Source organism: Hyaena hyaena, unplaced genomic scaffold (genome assembly GCF_003009895.1).
Source record: "Hyaena hyaena isolate Hyena2069 unplaced genomic scaffold, ASM300989v1 scaffold_108, whole genome shotgun sequence".
Classification (NCBI taxonomy): domain Eukaryota; kingdom Metazoa; phylum Chordata; class Mammalia; order Carnivora; family Hyaenidae; genus Hyaena; species Hyaena hyaena.
The window spans coordinates 969,908-986,481 of NW_024080741.1; the positions used below are offsets into that span (position 1 = coordinate 969,908).

At 40.6% G+C, this 16,574-nt stretch overlaps 1 protein-coding gene across 6 annotated transcripts in view; it reads right to left on the minus strand.

Moving 5' to 3' along the window:
* Window positions 1–16,574, minus strand: part of ERC1 (ELKS/RAB6-interacting/CAST family member 1) — a 485,892-nt gene that overhangs the window by 7,702 nt on the left and 461,616 nt on the right. The window lies entirely within an intron of this gene.

A 16,574-nucleotide genomic window follows, 5' to 3' on the forward strand; every position in this document is an offset into this window, starting at 1 on the left:
TGCTCAGCCGCGCATCTCTATCCCCTCTGACAACCACCAGTTTGTTGTTTGTATTTATGGGTCTCTTTATGCTTTTTGTTTATTCAATTGTTTTTTTTTAAGATTCCACATATAAGTGAAATTATATTGTATTTGTCTTTCTCTGTCTGACTTATTTCATTTAGCATAATGCCCTCTAGGTCCATCCATACTGTTGCAAATGGCAAGATTTCATTCCTTTTTTAATGGTTGAGTAATAGTCTATTGTGTATATAGATATATGTGTATGTGTAGATACATCTCTTCCTCCCTCCCTCCCTCCCTCTCTCTCTCTCTCTCACATGTCACATCTTCTTTATCCATTCATCTATTGACAGATACTTGGATTGCTTCCATAATTTGGCTAAGGTAAATAAAGCTGGAATAAACATAGGGAGGAATGTATCTTTTCAAATTAGTATTTTCATTTTCTTTGGGTAAAGAGTCAGTAGCAGAATTACTGATTCATATGGTAGTTCTATTTTTAATTTTTTTGAGGAGTCTCCACACTGGTTTCCACAATGGTTGTACCAATTACATTACCACGAAGAGTGCACAAGGGTCTCCTTTCCCCCACATCCTTATCAACATTTGTTATTTCTTGTGTTTTTGATTCTAACCATTCTGACAGGTGTGAGGTGATATCTCATGGTTTTGATTTGCGTTTCCCTAATGATCAGTGACGCCGAGCACCTTTTCACATGCCTGTTGGCCATCTGTATGTCTTCTTGGGAAAAATGCTCTGCCCATTTTCAATCAGATTATTTTATTCACTCACTCATTCACTCATTCATTCATTTTGGTGTTGAGTTGTACAAGTCCTTTATCTATTTTGTATATTAACCTCTTACTGGATGTATCCTTTGCAAATATCTTCTCCTATTCAGTAGGTTACCTTTTTGTTTTGTTGATGGTTTCCTTCACTGTGCAAAAGCTTTTTATTTTGGTGTAGTCTGAATAGTTAATTTTTGCTGTTATTTCCCTTGCCGGAGGAGACAAATCTAGAAAAATGTTGCTAAGGCAAATGTCTAAAGAAATTAATGCCTGTGTTTTTCCTAGCGCTTTTATAATTTTAGTCTCAAATTTATGTCTTCAGTTAATTTTGTTTACTCTATATACTTCTATATTGTTTAATACCACAAGCAGCATCAATTTAATAAGAAATATGGATAAAAATATATAATATAAATTTTCACAGCTGCATGTTCTGATATTCCAAGACTGAAAAGGGACAAATAGAAATGGATAAAGCATTCATTCAAAAAGCACTGATTGTTTTGCCAGTGAAAAGAAATTTAGTTCTGATACATGGTATAACAAGAACCATGAAAACCCTACGTTAAGTGAAATAAGCCAGTCAACAAAAGACCACGTATTGTATGATTCCATTTTTAGGAAATGTCCAGAATAGGCAAATCCAGGGTCAGAAAGTAGATTAGTGGCTGCCTAAAGCTGGGATGTGATGGGGTAATTGGGAGTGATTGCTAATAAGTATGGGTTTCTTTTTAGAATGATGAAAATGTCTGAGAATTGATGTGGTGATGGTTGTCTAATTCTGACAACATACTAAACCTGCTGAACTGTACACTTTAAATAGGTGAACTGCATGGTGTGTGAATTACAGCTCAATAAAACTGCAACGACAGAAAAAAGGAGAGAAGGAAGAGAAAGTTTCTTGAAGAATGTGGCTGTTGATATGAGAGAACAGGGAAAGAGGGTCCTTCTAAATGGAGAAACAGTAGGAACTAGTAAGGCACAGAGGAGGAAATGCACTTGGCTGTTCACTGAAGTTCAGGAATACAGGAATTACCGGGTCTTGACAGCAGCAGCCCTGGATCTTCGAAGCTGATAAAAGGTCCTTGGCTAGGCTTGGGCACTGTCCCTCAGAGGACCCTCACTCTACGACATGGTTTCAGTGAAGCCACACCTAGGGCACTGCGTTCCATTTCAGGCACCTCATTACCAGAAAAATGGAGACAAACTGGAATGAGTTCAAAGGAAAATGGCAGGCATGACTAAGAAGCCAAAAGGATCATTTTATGGGGCAGGATTAAAAGAGCTAAGTAGCAGACCTGAACTAACTGAAGACTAGGGGGAGGGAATGTGATTATTACCTACAAATGTCAGGAGGGTGTACACAAGAAGCAGAAGGAGTGGGTTAGCACTGGAGGAGGAAGTGTGACTAGAAGTGATAGCAAAAGATTAGGGGGAAAAAAACCCAGAGGCAGACTATAAGGCTATGCTTTTTCCAAGGGCTAATGAATGGTTTGCCTGGGAAAAGGTGTTTAAAGAGAGGATCAGAAGAATCAAAAAGTTCAGAGAAGGAAAAAAAAAAGGTTTAGAGAAGGAAGTGTTCCTTCATTAGCTGGAGTTGCTTTCCATCTGGTGGGGCTTTCTCTATTCTCCAGGGATTATGCATGACTTGTAGTTTATCTGACAGCAGTATTAGATGCGGGCACGGCTGAGCAAGGAGAGAGTTTATTGGCCCTTGATCCATTGTATGCTAAAATTTCCTGCCTTGAAAAAAATCTCAAAGATCAATGTTTCATGTGAAACCGGAATTACATTTAAAAGGAGGATTTTTATTTTGACTTTGAAATGCAAAGCTTTGGTCATTCTGGCGTCAAAGGAGTACAGGAATGTGTGAGAAAAAAAAAAAAGACCACTTAGGAAAGAAAGGTAATGTGAAGCCATCAAACTAAAACTGTAGACAGATGTGCTATACAGCACAGGTGTGAAAACAAATCTTGAAATGTATTAGTACCTCGTTATTTTAAAATATTTCTTTAGCATACGCATCACATGTTTTAAAAAGGAAGTTTTTATACGGTATCAGTACGCAGTGGGTCCTATGGATAAACTGGGCAAAAGGGTGTTCTAGCTTCTGAAGTATAATTTACCAGAAATCTCACTCTTGTTCCCTCTGCTCCTGCCCACACCCTGCCCCTATGCCTGCCTATTCAACTCTCACCTCCTCCCCAAAGAAGGTCCCTTTAGACTTAACATCAGAAAAGAATTTCCCAAAGACTACAAACATGCAATATTTAGGGTTTAATCGAAATGCTTATTACATCCTAGCTGCTAGGAATTAAATCCTTTCCCCTCCTTCTTAAGGCTACATATCCAAGTTTAGTGGATATTAAGACTGAGTAATCCAACAAGATTTTCTATTTCCTATTCTCTACTTTCTAATATTGGCAGGCTAATTCCACCACTGCCAGTACTGTGGTGAAAAATACTGTCTACTTGATTTACTTTCTTAAAACACCATAATTATATGCAGCACTTAAGTTTGCGTGATGCCTTCTTTAGATAGAAAGATGCAATTTTCTGTGTACTTATTGAAAGCTTTGCATCTAAAGCAAACAACAAACCTAAAAACACGTTCAAAGTAAAATAATTTCCACTAAACTGCAAAAACAGATTTGTTTCCATGAATCCTGCAAGCTCCTGCTATAACGTAAGCATTAAATCCCTTATCTCAGCACCCTCGTTTCCTCCATATATAAAATATCTACTACAAAATCTTCCTCAAGTCTCTGGGGCACCTCAAGATTTAGTGGAAAAGTCCCCTTCTACTAAACCTTAATTTGATGAAGATTCTCTGGAGGAAGGGATTATTGCAATAATAGATGAATAGGTATGTACAGTAGAGAAAATATAAAATAATATGCTTTGCTCAATGAAACAGGGATTTAAAGTGTAGACTATGGATGACTATGAGGGCAGCAAGTCTTGCTGATCCAAACATTCTGTACGTGGGGTCTGGTGCCATTAGTGACAAAGGACACAGCACTCATGATGGGTTAGTACTATTCACTGTATAAGCAACCAAGGAGTCTAAAGAAATTGTTACTAAGGTAATGCAGACATGAAACATACTACACCTCAAAACAACCTCAACACTCCTTGTTCCTAATTTCTTCTCCAGGCTACCTGAAGCCACCATTCTGTGACCCTGTCCCTTCAGTTAACTCTGTGTTTCCAATCTCTCTTCTCCCCAGGTCTTTCACCATGGCTTCAGAGGGTGCTCTCATCCTGAAACCACCTGTTGAATTTGTTTCCCTCACAAGCTAGTTCCAATTTTTTTTCTTTCACTACCAAACATCTCAAACTATTTGCTACCTCTGTTTCCCATTATCCTCCTTAGCATCTAAGAATTTAGTTTTTGCTAATGACTGAAACTGCTCTCTCAAAACACTATAAGCTAAGATCCCCACATTGAAAACTGTAAAACACTATTTACAGAAATAAAAGATACCTTAAATAAATACAATATGATCATGGATCAGAAGACTCAATAGTATAAAGAATTACTTCTGCCCAAGCTAACCTACAGATTCAATTCAATACAAATAAAAACTCTGGCATGTGTGGGTGTAAACTGACAAGCTAATTCAAGGTGTAAGTGGAAATGCAAAGAATCAAAAATAGCCAAAGCAATCTCAAACAACAAAGTTCTAAGAACATGAAGAACTAGCATGCTACAGTCATTAGCATAGCTTGCTCCTGGCACAAGAACAGGGAAATAGACCAATGGTACAGACAAGGGAATCCAGAAAAACAGCCCAAATGTGGGAATAACCCCAATGTCCACCAACAACTAGGATAAATTGTGGTATATTCATTTACACAATGGAATATCATACAGCAATGAGCATGAGTGTATATGTATATCGTAATAGACACATTTCATAAATATGATGTTCAATGAAAAAGGTAGACACATTCTATGATTCCAGGTATATAAAATTAAAAAACAGGCAAAATGAATCTCCAGTGTTAGGTTACTCATGGAGGGTGTTGTAGTGGCATGACAAGAGATTTCTGAGGTGCTGGTAACTTCTGCTTCTTCAGGTGTTCATTACAGGGGCGTGCAAAAACTCATGGAGCGGCATACTTAGGATTTGTGTAGTTTTTGTGTGCATGTTATAAAAAATAAATAAAAACCAAAACCACATCTCAAGGATTACCTAGTAGCACAATCCAATGGGCTTAACTTGTCTTCATCCTGCTTGAACTCCTCTGTGATACTTGTTCTGAGATACCTCCTTCTAAAATCTCTGCCCCTCCTAGGCTCTCTGGCTCTTCTCTGCCTGTCCCTATATTTCTTCTCTGTCCTGCTGCTGTTCCTCTTCTTCCTGCTTCCTCCCACACATGCAGAACCTGAGTTCTAGGGCACACTCCTCTGTTTGTCGTCTTTTGTCCTCTGCTTAGACAGCTTTAGCTTTATAAAGTGGTAATGATAGCAGCAACTCACTTACTGGACATTTATTGTGGACCAGGTATCATTCTAAGTGCTTTAGTGCACTAACACAATCTACTTTCTTTGCCCGTTAAAATATTTCTTTTGAAGTAGGTTTTTGTGGGTTTTGAATAATTTTCAGCATAGAAAATTTCACACATACACTAAATAGTAAACTGACCCTCACATGACCTAATTTGGGGATTATCAGGGTATGTCAACATAACTCTAACTCCTTCCTCTCTCCTAAATTTGACTCCTATTTTTCAAATGCTTAATCAACACTTTGTGGATGTTCCACTTATACATCAACTTGTACTGTTCATACTGTTTAATAAACTGTTGTTTTCACTTAATGATTACCACAAGGAGTTTTTCATGTGATTAAATATTCTTCTAAAACACAATTTTTAAATGGGTCATATTGTAATCGATTTTATGGGTGGATTATAATTTAAATAATTCCATTATTAGAAATTTAGTTTGTTTTCAATTTTTCGTTATTATAAATAGTAACATGTTGAGTTTGGTAGTACATAAGTCTTTTCATATTTATGATCGTTTTCTTTAAATTCCTGGGTCAAAGGGTATACAACTCTTTAAAGCTTTTGACATGTTACCAAACTGTTCCAGAAGAGCTGTACTAATTTTCAGCCCACAGACAACAAATAAGGGTGTTCATTGCCCCACCCACTCAATATACTGGGGCAACACACATGCACGCGCACACACACACACACACACATACACACACACACCCCAACCTTGCAGATGTGATAGGGCTACTTTTGTTTGTAGTTCTTTGTAATTCTTCTCATTTGTAGTGAAGCCAAAAAAGAGGCAAAACATTCATAAATATATTTATTGGCTATTTCTTCTTCTGGGAAATTCCTGTTAACACCCTTTCCAGGCTATGTTTCTTTTGGTTTAGTTTCTTCCTTGCTGATCTCATGGTCACTACCCTAACACAAGCTATCTTATCCTTGATCTTTTGCTTATTGTAATAGCGTCACATGCATGTCAACCCTGGTTTGTAATAGCACTCTTTCTAAAAACAGGTTGGATTAGTTCCCTCCTCTTCCAGTGTCTTAAATGATTTCCCACCTACAAAATGGAGACCAATCTCTGGCATGGCAGTCACAATCTGGCTCCTTCCTACTCTCTCAATTTCATCTTCTGCTATAGCCTGGCCATGTGCAAATAGCCTCCTGGTATATGCCCTTGTCTTGGCTTTTACTTTGATGTGGTTCCCTCATCCTAGAATGTGGATAATCTTCCCTCCTACACACCTCTCTTCCCTGTCTTACTCATTCTTTATGACTGAGCTCAACTGGCTCTTCTATGAAGGCTTCTTCAGAGAGTAAATACTTCTTCAGAGAGTAAAGCCTTGTTCAGAGGTAAATACTGCAGAAGTAGTAATTTTGTCTTGAGTTTCAAGAGTTTCAAGAGCTATTTGTTTAATTCCCCAACTCTTCTTCAAATTCCTTGATGGATTCTTTTTTACATACCAGATGCTGCCTAGCAAAATACCCTGCACAAACCTGACAATTGAGAAGTGACTGGTGTATACGCTGAAGGAACGCATGCTAATCTTGGGGCAAGGGGAGTTTTTGTTAACTTTCCAAAGACTTTTTGTTTTTTAAGTTCATTAATTTATTTTTTTTTGGGGGGGGGGGGAAGAATTCTAAGCAGGCTCTGCATCAGCAGTGGGCCTGAGGTGGGGCTTGAACCCACAAACCATGAGATCATGACCTGAGCTGAAGCCAAGAGTCGGAGGTTTAACCAACTGAGCTATCCAGGTGTCCCTCAAAGAGCTTTTTGAGATAAAATGTGAAGCATCTCAAAATCAAGACTGTGATGATGATGTAGACCTTATAGCAGGGCACATAAACCATATATATATATGTATATATGGTGTATGTGTGTGGGGGTGTGGGTATATACATATATATATATATGCATATATATGTATATACACACACTGTGGCATCTCACTTTGCTTAAAGTTCTCAAAAAATGAAATATGGGCCAAGTAAAGGATACTAAGGTGGTCTCTGGCAGGAATTTTCTGGCTTTGTCTGCTGAATGTTATTATAATGTATTCTGCTCTTAGTAGCTATTCAGGCCCTTCCTGAACTCAGAGTAGTAATATGATTTCTAGAGTGACTCGAGCCAAGAATCACAAATGCAAAAGCAACTCAATCTGAATGCTTGAAGCAACACACGCTCTAAGTCTGTGAACACAAGGGAAGGAGACAGTGCTTCAGCCTCTACCACCTTTCAGGGGACAAGCGAGGACGGGAAGCTCAGAATGAGGTTTTTCAGGGATGATGTTCTACAACCTCATGTCCACCAAAAATACTGTTCTGAAAGGCTAGCTGCAAGGGAAACCAATGGAGTTCCCTTTCTGCTTTCAATGTTAGGACTGTTCTCTGTCAGAGAACACAGCTGATGGTGTGAGGAGTAATAAGGAACAGAGCTGGACTGGATGGAGGAACACAAGTGCAGCTGAGGGATGGGCTGATGGGTTCAGGGAAATTGCCCCTGCTCAGCACAGGTCATGATTACAGAATAGCGACCATATCTCTCCATAACCAAGTAAAGGCATAGGGAGAGCTAACAGAAATTCACTGTCTAATTCTTAAAGGCTGCCTAATGTCTTAAAGGAGAGAAAACAGCCTCATTTCAAGGTAAACAGCTCTATTCACAGTCATAGTGGATGAAGTAAGTAGAAGAGGATGTATGGATGGATAGAAGGGATGGTTATCAGAGAGGTAACTGAATAGATTCAGTTGTGGTTGGCAGCGACTCAGATTAATTCCCTTCCAGAGATAGTTTTATGGTGGGCAGGGAATTATATAGAGATGCTTAGTTTGGTTTAAGTAGACAAGAATCACTTGAGGTTTTTAACCAGCTAGGTTTCAGGATGCATAGGCCATGAGGTCTGAGCTGGTCACTGGCATGATAATTGGAGCCTTTCAGCGGTGATGGATCAAGCTGAAACGGTCCTCTACCCTAGCAAGATCTGTGCTAGAGTCCCTAGCCCAAATCAGCAGGCTGTTCAACCACATCTGCTTAGGAGAAATGAAGACATAAAATAACTTCTGAGTTGGGATTTTCGAGAAATGAGAATGAAATGTATTTTTTTTTTTTTTTGGTTTACATTGCTTTTTATTTTATTTTATTTTTTACAAATAGTTTATTGTCAAATTAGTTTCCACATAACACTCAGTGCTTAAAATGAAATGTATTTTTAAAAAGAGTCCTTCACTGTTTTGGCATCTTTTTTTTTTTTTTTTCAAGTTTATTCATTTTGACAGAGGGGGGAGGAGCATGCATGAACAAGTGCATACAAGTTGGGCGGGGGGAGACAATCGCAAGCAGACTCTGTGCTGCCAGTGTAGAGCCCGATGCGGGGCTCAAACTCACAAACCAGGAGATCATGACCTGGGCTGAACTCAAGAATCAAATGCTTAACCAACTGAGCCACCCAGGTGCCCTGAAAATGAAATGCATTTTGCCATATCTGTTCATAAAACAAAATGTATGTGGCCAGAGGGATCTGAGCACACAGTGGGTATTTCTTGCCTAGTCATTTACTTTTCTTGAGGTATCTGGCCACTTTTTCACTCTGTAGAATCCCTCTAGCATTTAGTAACAGGGAAAACTAAAGGTTGCTTTTGAAGTATCTGTCCTATGATTATTTCCCACAGATTAAGACCAACTCCAAAATCTTCTCCTCCTTGGTATTTTAAGTCTGAGTTGGCAGCCCGACTCTCCCAGATTTCTTCCTAAAGTCTCCCCCTGCCCCAGCTGCTTGTCACGTGAAGCCTAAAGCAACCCGCACGACCCCAGCCTCTGGGTGATGCTGAGTGGAAGTGGTAAATGATCATGAGGTTGCTATTGGGCCTTCTTCTCCCTAACTTGTAATGAACTCCATGTCAGGCAATATCTGATTTTGTTCTCATAAGAAGAAAAGGCTTTTGTTGCTAGGACCCAAAGTAAACAGACGTTGCTGCTCTTCCATGACTAATCTTAAACAAAATGGCATAATAAAAATAGGAGTTCAGCTCCCTTCCAGCAAGGGGACCTGTATATGTACATCATCCACACTCAAAATTCCACTCCTGAACAGTGTGATGTGCCAAAGCGATCTCCCCAGGGGCGCCTGGATGGCTCAGTCGGTTGGGGGTCCAACTTTGGCTCAGGTCATGATCTTGTGGTTTGTGGCTTCGGGCCCCACATCGGGGCTCTGTGCTGACAGCTAGCTCAGAGCCTAGAGCCTGTTTCAGATTCTGTCTCCCTCTCTCTCTGACCCTCCCCTGCTCACACTGTCTCAGAAATAAATAAAACATTAAAAAATTAAAAACAAAAACAAAATAAAGTGATCTCCCCAAGATTCATTTGGTTTTATATCACTAAAGGAACTTCCTCCTTTCATTCCCTTATGACAGAAGCATCAAGGTAGGAGGGAACTCCAGGTACTTAAGCATCTCAGAGCAAGAAAATCATAAATTATGTCCTACTATTTTCTAGTACTTTCAAGAGCACGTCATGCCTGGCACATATTAGGCCCTCCCTAAATATTTATTGAACGAATGGATGTGATACGCCTTGGGGTAACTAGATTTTTCAATATAATATCATCATGCATTTTTACCTTTAGTTTTCAAAGGTTAAAAAGAAAACAAAAACAAAGCAACTCAAGAGCTGCTCTCTATCTTAGCTATGGCTCTGCAAATTCTGCAATTCTACACTGGCAGCTCCTTATCTCTGAAGGAAATAACGAATTAAGATGTTTAAGGAGTCTATATTCATACAAAGCATAAAACTTAGTTTTCTACACTAACCCCCTCCCCAACAAAGTATCAACCAGTAGAACTACTGATTCTGAAATTCAGAATCATCAACCTGGAAGGTAGCTAAGAACTACTAGTTCAATTCTCTAACCTTGTAAGTAAGACAAGCATTGCCTAAGGGGATAAAGTGGCCAGTATAATTTAGACTGACAGCAGTGTGGCCTCAGGAACACTGCTGTATCATCCTTCAAACCCAACCACTGAGTAGCCAGGGGAGCAAACTTTACTGTCTCCATATGTACAAGGTCTCCACAGAAAAGAGGAAGTCTCCCCTGCCTCCAAGGAAAGTTCTAGGAGAAATCTGGTCTTGCTAGCTAACTATCAGACCTCTTAAGAGTGGTCTTATTGCTCACTGTTGCTTATTATTCTTTTCAAAGTTAGAAACAGTCATGATTTTGTGAAAGGCAACAACTGAGATGTCAAGTAACTCAAGTAAAATGAATTGGGGTCAGTGACAATCTATGGGCCAAAACACAGGTTGCTAACACCTGCCACACTAAATTAATCTCCTTACATAGAGCAGGAGCTGGAACCAGGCAAGTACAATGGATTAACAATCCAGACTGAGAAAGTTATCTGTACATAAACCAGCATGAACTTTTGCTTTCTGATAACTCGATTTTGTTTTTGCAGATGTCACTAACATTTTAATTTCTAAGCTACTTATGTCTAGACACCTCAACAATGCTGGCTGCTGCTTTCCTGCCTAAAGCATTCTTCCATGGCCGAGATAATTTGCGTTTTTTCTATGTGGTATTCTGTGCCTGTAAGAACCTCTCAGGTTACCATCTCTCCTGAAAGACTGTATCTTGATACAGGTGTTATATCTTCTCCGTGCAAGTGAAAGGAGTGAACGGAGAAAGAGTATGACAAGAAAAAAGAAGACATGACTGCAAAAAGTAGGAGTGGAAATAGAAAGCCTCCCATAAAACTCAATAGGAGATTTATATTGGTCTGACTGGTCCCTGATACAAGAGAATGGGATATCATCTTTAGTGGAAAAATATTCTTGGAACATCAAAGGAACTGAGATCTATCATCCCTGCAAAGAACAAGCCTATAGTTGGTAACACTATATTGTATAATTGAAATTTGCTAAGAGAGTAGGACCTAAAAAAAAGGTAAATATGTGAGGTGATGGATTGTTAATTAGCTCAAAGGGGTTATTCCTTTCACAATGTATATCAAGTCATCGCACTGTACACTTTAACCATCTTACAACTTTTTCAGTTATAGCTCAGTAAAGCTGAAAAGAAAAAGAATAAGCCCATCTGGGTGGAGGGCTCACACAAAGCACATTCCTGAGGCAAAGAGATGGATGGGATGGTCTTCACAAGGCTTCACCAGTCCGAAGACCTGTTGAGGTAATACTTGAGGCTTGAGAAAGTGTAGCGTGTTATCAACAAAAAACGTATTTTCCACCAAAGCAGAATTTTAATACAGTTGGTTGCCCAAGTTGATTTGGTAGTTATCTCACACGATCTCTCACAAATCTGTTAAGTGATGTAAATAGAGACATTAAAATAAAAGGCCTGTCATTATCAAAATGGAGAAAAATTTCCCTCTTTGCCAAAGGGATCCATCAGAACAGCAGCAGAGTTCTGGGAATCGCAGACACAGACAGGCTAGCTAGCCAACCCAGCGTGTTTGGTTTGGCTCTCAGGAAAGAAAAGTGTCAAAAGGGAGAGAGTAAAAAAAACAAAACACAACAAAACCCAAACAACTAATAAGAAATCTAATGCTGAAACTGTCAGGGTAGTTAAGAGCAAGGCTTTGTTGCAGCTGAGATTTTAGTGCTAAACCAGCACAAAGCCTAATCCAGTTCCAAGGAATCTCTAGCCAAGCGGGAAAGGAGAAGGAAATTTCTTCCACCACAGTGGCACATGCTCAGTGCACACTCTATGCACAGGTCTGCTGTGTGCTGTTTCCAGCACATGGATCTGATTCTGGGCGGGGCGTGGCAGGAAGGGACTGGAAAGCCTCCCACAGGGAACTGTGGGTCTTGCTTGAGTTTTTCTTTTTAATTTTTTAAACATTTTATTTTTTGAGAGAGACAGACACAATGTGAGCAGGGGAGGGGCAGAGAGGTAGACACAGAATCCGAAGCAGACCCCAGGCTCTGAGCTGTCAGCACAGAGCCCGACGTGGGGCTTGAACCCACGAATGCAAGATCATGACCTGAAGTCAGATACTCAACTGACTGTGCCACCCAGGTGCCCCAAGTTTTTCTTTTTTTACTGCCAACCTGATACATTCCGTGGGTGGTGTCTCGTGACTCCTTGGTGAGATGACAAAATGACCCTTTGTGTGGCACAAGTTCCTGGCCCATTGGAAGGGGTGCCATTACTGATCACGGCTCTGGAGTCATGTGAGCTGTTCTGAGTGACTTCCCTGGGTGCACATGGCCATCTTATGCAGGATCATGAGCAGTGGTGAGGGGCAAGCGTAATACAGTGATATGGTAACCTGGGTCTCATGCGACATGGACAAGGCTGAAGATGGGGTAGGAGTCTGGAGTTGTATCTTACTAATTTTGGACTGCTAAAGGGAAGAAAGGAAGTGATGTGATTTGAAAGCTCTTGGGGAAGGTTGAGGTTGAAAGATAAATATTCCCACAGCTCCCTAATGTTCAGAGAATTTTGCAGTCAATATTTACTTAGGTCAAGAAGGGTGAGAATAGAGACTCCAGGGACATCTCCAGGCCAGCCTGGTTCAATGAATGTGGAGGCTCCCCATGCTCACGAGCACAGTTCCCCCAGAAAGTGCGGGCAGAGCCATGGCGGTCTAGAGCTCAAATGGCCTCACCCAGCTTTAGTTCCACGTGGAAGGAATGACCAAGTTTGAGAAGGAAAGGCCACACCAAAGCAAGTACCTGTAGGAAGGTTCACCTAGCTTACTGAAGAGAAGAAGGATCAGCAGAGCTTTTCTCTCTACTTCTCTTCCTGAGAAAACAGCTGGAAGGAGGTGAGCTCAACCTTCAGAAGCAGCCAAGTGAGAATGTGAGCTCTTCAAAAGAAGATGAAGTCATAGGATCATCTCACCGCACACAACCCAAGGAGGCCAAATAAATAGCCCCAGTATGTCTTGTATGTGGCTCTTTCCAGTTGTCCCCAGTGCCTGCAGGACTGCCTATGGGCCGTAGTGTCCTAGACGGTATTTAAGAGCTAAACATCAGGGTTTAACTGAGCGTGCAGGGGGCAAGAGAAGTGGTGGCAAAGCTAGAGCCCTCAAGGAGGCTAAAGAAACTTCTTAATAGATACTTTAAACTATCTAATATTTAATTTTCTCCTCCAAAGAAAGTCACAGTGCTTAGTCTGTGCACAATGCAGGAACAGACATCTTATCTATGTGCTGGTATCCATTGCTGACACACACACTGCAGATGATTTAATATCACTATAGGAGAATACCATTGTTACTCGAGTTTCCTCTGAGGGGCTTCTTAAGAAGATTTTCTTCCACAGGGGGCTATAAGGTGCAATAGTGGGAAAATGTCTGAAATCAAAGGGGATGTCCAGTCCCAAATGTACCACTAAGCTTTATCATCTTGGGCAGGTCACTTCACCTCTCTGGCCTCAGCTTCTTCATGTGAAAAAAAAAAAAAAAGTGTGTGTGTGTGTGGGGGAAGAGACTCAAAGATCTCTAAGTTCTCTCTAGCTTTAATAATCACTCTATGAATAAATATAGGTCACTCCTGATAAAATAACATTAGAAGAGTGATCCCCAACTGAGACCCTGCAGTCTATTTCTAGTTAGAGTTTTTCAGCTCTCATGAGGACTTCTCATTGCACCTTCTCTGTGTCTCATCACAGGATGCTTGAGAGAACCCAGCACCTCATCTTTCTGATGATTCCCTACCTTCCTGCTAGGTGCATCCTCACATCCAGCTGTGGTGAACTTTCTTCTTCTTCTTCTTCTTTTTTTTTTTTTAGTAATATTTATTAATTTAGAGAGAGCGAGCGAGCACACAAGTAGGAGAGAGGCAGAGAGAGAGGGAGACAGAGAGAATCCCAAGCAGGCTCCATACTGTCAACATGGAGCCTGATACCAGGCTTGAACCCACCAACCATGAGATCATGACCTGAGCCCAAACCAAGAGTTGGAGGTTTAACCGACTGAGCCAGCCAGGCATCCTGGTGAACTTTTTTTTTTTTTTTTTAAAGGAATAGTTATCTATTGGCTCAAATTTAGGCTAAAAACTCCTAAGAGGTTGGTGTGATGTGATTTCCCACATACTCTAGATGTATCAAACAGCTGAAAATCAGAGAATTCAAAGTATAATGGTGCTTTATCACCAGGCCTGGGTTATACTGAGGAGATTAATCTGGTTTTTAATCTGGCAATTTGGTCCTTTTTGTGAACTCTTCCCAGTTACTCATTCTAGTCATTCTGGTGTTCAGATACCCCAGGCATGCTAGGTGGTTAATGAATGTGCCTAGAAATACCTGCATTTAAAAAGGCAGTACCTTGGAGGAATACTTGATTCAAAGAAATATCTGAACAGTGAAATTTATCAACAGATGAAATCAGGCAGGAGACTTATCAAACATCACATGACACTACTTTTAAGCCACTACCATATCATGCTTTTCTGTTACGTTAGCCATAGGACGTTAGCGTCTGACTTTTGGCTTAGGGTTTATATTAGAAAAGGGTAAGATTTTGTTTTAGCCTGACAGCATTAAAACCTAATCTATCAATCAAAACCTAATGTTTAGGGCTTCTAAGCATCACTACAATTTACAGCAATATGTGTTCAGTGTTAAAATTAAAGGCTTGCTTTCAGCAGGATAGCATATGCTAGATAGGGAGATTTTCTTTTGTGCCTAGGTGGTCTTTTGTATAAAAATTAGTAGACAAAGCAATAAGAGTATTCATAGAGTGTAGGAGAACACCTCCAGAAAATTCCTGATTTTATTCATTCACTGAACAAGTGTCTGCTTCATGTTTGGTGCCTTTATGTCTATTACACAGCTTTTAAAGAAAGATCCAGTTTGCTAAGTTCTTTTCACATAATATTCTGGATTGAAGTCACCAGCACACCCTGCAACTCCCCTAAGGGAGTATTCTGTAATTAGTGGATGTAACAGATTGTGCTGTACCCCCCTACCTTTTAATAGGCAGGGCCCCAGGATTTATTTGGAATGCTGTTTCCAGAGTTTGTCTGAAAATCAGTTGTTTGAAACCCAGAAACAATTACCTAAGTGTAATTAGGTTCCCAAGTAGTCCCCATGAGACTACTGACCCATGTTTGTTATAGGCTGAATCATGCTCCCTCCCCCAACTCGCATGTTGAAGCTCTAACTGCATATCCTCAGAATGTGACTGTAGGTGGAGATATGACTTAAAGAGGTGTATTTAGAGAGATAACTAAGTTAAGATGAAGCTGTTTGGGTGCATCTTATTCTAATGACTGGTGTCTTTGTGAAGAAGAAGAGGAAATCTGGACACAGAGACATCAGGGATGCGTGTACATGCAGGAAAGGCCATGTAAGGGTACGGTGAGGAGGTAGCCATCTGCAAGCCAAGGACAGAAGCCTCAGGGGGAAGCAAGCCTGCCAACACCTTGATCTTGGACTTCCAGAACGGGGAGAACTAAATTACTGTTGTTCAAGCCAACCAGTCTGTGGTGTTTTCTTATGGCAGCCTTGCAAACTAAAAACAATATTGTTGGTGTCTGGAGTCACAGAGCTTAACCACCATTCATAACGTTTTACATACTGGAAGATGTCTTTTGGGTTCTAACTCCAGACATCAGAAATACAACTTCGCTGGCCTCAGGTGCAAGTGAGTGTGGCCCAGTCCCATCTTTCCAACTTGGCAGAAAACCTATGGCAGTGGCTCCAGCAGCAGGATGTTCTTATAAGGGGTGCAGGGGTTTCTCTTAAAGGCTCGGGGAGTAACAGCAATAAGAGCGAGTGGGTGTTGTGAAGGGCTAGGTTGTTCGAGTAGCAGGGACTCTTCAGACTGGTGAATAACAGAGGAAAGGAGGTTGTGGCAGCATTTCCCCTGTACTCTCTGGGGGAAGCAGGGCCTGACGTTATGGGGCACAGGAGAGCCAAGTCCGGAATGGCAGTACTGTCTGTGTGGAAACCGAAGACTGCTTACAGTTCACGGTACCCTTCTCATTTTACACCTAAGAGGTCATGCTCCACGGGGAGAGGGGTTTGGTCCCACCCCTTTTGTCTTTTCTTAAGTTTAAATAGGTCTCCCTTAGAGAATTACTGTTGTACCTAGCCACCATTATTATAGGAGCTCTGAATCTTTCTGGTATGCTGGGCCAGAAACATGGCTATGAGCCCCTGGCATACACCAGAGGAGATACTTTGCCCACAAAAAAATTTAAGTTACTTCTATTTCTGGACTGTCCCACCAAACCTTTGGTAAAGCATTAAATGGTTTGGAAGAAAGCTTAGGACCATTTATTTCAAATGCTCTGACTAGACCAAAAA